The sequence below is a fragment of the Hibiscus syriacus genome, unplaced genomic scaffold (genome assembly GCF_006381635.1).
Source record: "Hibiscus syriacus cultivar Baekdansim isolate YM2019G1 unplaced genomic scaffold, ASM638163v2 tig00116971_pilon, whole genome shotgun sequence".
Classification (NCBI taxonomy): Eukaryota; Viridiplantae; Streptophyta; class Magnoliopsida; order Malvales; family Malvaceae; genus Hibiscus; species Hibiscus syriacus.
The window spans coordinates 1,748,098-1,750,645 of record NW_024063495.1 but is presented as its reverse complement, the minus strand read 5'-3'; the positions used below and the strand labels follow the sequence as shown (position 1 = coordinate 1,750,645).

Below are 2,548 nucleotides of genomic sequence, written 5' to 3'. Positions count from 1 at the left end.
GAATCATTTTTATCTAGGTTTAGCTTGAACTTAAGAACTCTTAGAAGCATTTTAGGATCATTGTATCTACAATTACATGCATTTTGCATCATAAGCTATTTGGTTTATCTTGGGCTGATTTTTATTTTTATTACTGAAAAAGGTACGAAAATGTTGCAGCATTGGAGCAGAGACTGCAACAAGTGATGAGTCATCAGGTGCTTCGCAAAATGCTTCGGAATGGGAAAATTGGCTAGGACAACTGTTATTTCACCAATAAGCACCTATCGTGTGGAGCAATTTCATTGGAGATAGGATGGCTCCTTCCACCTATAAATAGGAGAGTCATTTATTCATTTGATGATCATATTTTCTACACACCACTCTCAAACACTCATAAAAACTCTCTCGTCTCTTTCCATGGTTGCTTAAGCCACTCAGTTGGGGAAGTGCTACAGCATCTGAGGAGAAGCTTTTGCTGAGTAGCATCGACAATCAACCTAGATCACTTTATTTACACCTGTCTTTTGCCTGAGATAGGGGAATATTAGGATAGTTTGAATTTGTTTTTATCTTGTGCATGATATTTGATATAAACTTAGTGTTTATTTTGGTATTTGTGATATGATGAATGTTTAAGTTTATGACTTTGTGGCTTGAGCTTTTGGATGATTAAAGAGATTTTATCATCAAATGCATGTCTATTCATATAGTATAAAAATATACATATCTATGTTCATGTTAATTTTGTTAGCCTTGGTATTGTGAGAAGAAATGTTGTGTATTGAGATATATGCTGCAAAGTATTTGGCATAGTTAATGGATTAATCGTTTGATCTAATGAGAGTTGATTCTGAATGATTAAGTAGAGTTAATCTATGTTGGATACATAGTGATGGAATTAAACACGTGGTTAAAGCATAAATTCCCTTTTATCATTCCAATCTATTTGATGGTTGATCTTGTGCTTTATTCAATGTTGTAGCATGACCTGATATTTTTATTATTGAGTTTACACTTTAAAAATCTGTTGCATGTCACTTTTAATCAACTTTTCTTATAACTCTTTTGTAAATTGATTTTTATCCCTATGGATACGATACTCGATGCTGTGAAGCATTTATTACTACTTGTGACAACATATACTTGCATTAGTATAGAGTGTAATTATAATTATCAAGTTTTTAGCGTCGTTGACGGGGAGAAACAGTTTGCATTAGAGTTTTTATTTACATCAACTAACCTTGTTTCTTTTTTTTATAGGTAATTTCTTTTTAGCTTATTGTTGTATGTCCGATAGCAATGACCTCGTGCCGTTAGATCCTAAAATCGAAATAACCTTTTTTCGTCGTCAAAGAGAATCCAACCATAATCGAGTTAATATGGTGATCAAGCACATGGTCACAATGCCCTACCACCATTACAACATGCTGAAGAAGGAGAATTGTCGCACAACATAGGAGCTAAGCAACAACTGTATATCAACATGGATGACCGCAATCGACCTATTAGAGAGCATGTTGTGCCTACGCTAGATGACTTACACCCTGAAACTGTGGGACTAGCCATCCAAGCTGTTAACTTTGAATTAAAACCGGTGATGTTTCAAATGTTACAATCTATAGGGTACTAGAGCAGCTCATTTACCAAATATCTGAGAGCACACCTTAAGGCATTCATAGAGGTGCGTGACATTTGCACAACATGGAGTTCCTGATGAATCTTTGAAGCTGAGGCTTTTCCCCTTATTCGATGCACAACAAAGCTAGAGCATGGCTCAATTCGCTGCCTCCGGGTGTAATAGCATCTTGGAATTAATTAGTACGAAAAATTATGATGCGTTTCAATATGCCTAATATGAATGTGAAGCTAAGAAATGACCTTAGAAATGACCTTACCTCCTTCAAGCAACTGGAATACGAGAATTTATATGAAGCTTGGGAGCATTTTAAGGAATTGTTGCAAAGTGTCTGATTCACGGATTTCTTCATTGGACGCAAATGGAGATGTTTTATAATGGGTTAAACATGGATACTCGTGTGGTAGTTGAGGCTTCAGCAAATGGTGCACTACTGGACAAGTCATATAATAAAGCATATGATATATTGGAGAGGATTTCTAATAATGACTATCAATACCCCAATACAAGAAACATGTTTGGAAGACGCAATGTTGCAGTAACAGACACTGATGCTTTGAATTCAATGGCTTCACAGATCACAACATTCACTGATATGGTAAAGAAATTACAAAAGTCGGGTGGCATGTATGAGGTAAAAGTTGCATCTCATTCTCTTGTGGTTATTGTGGAGATGCACATAATTATGAAGAATGTCCATAAAACCTTGAGTCTATTTGTTTTATGAGAAATTTTAATAGGGGTGATAATTCCAACACTTATGGGAATTCATACAATCCCAGCTACCGCAACCATCCCAACTTACCTTGGAGAAGCCAAAATGTTACCAATCTCAATGTTGTACAATCTAATTTTAGTAATCAGTATTAGTATTACAATCAACAACCAATAATGCCACAACATCAGCAACCAGCGCAACTCCGAGCAAAG

At 35.7% G+C, this 2,548-nt stretch overlaps 1 non-coding gene across 1 annotated transcript; it reads right to left on the bottom strand.

Annotated features, from left to right (window-relative positions):
- Positions 1 to 1,857: 1,857 nt before the first annotated feature.
- On the bottom strand, positions 1,858 to 1,963 carry LOC120192181. Its single transcript, XR_005522760.1, has one exon. It is a non-coding gene; the product is annotated as a small nucleolar RNA R71 (small nucleolar RNA).
- Positions 1,964 to 2,548: the final 585 nt, after the last annotated feature.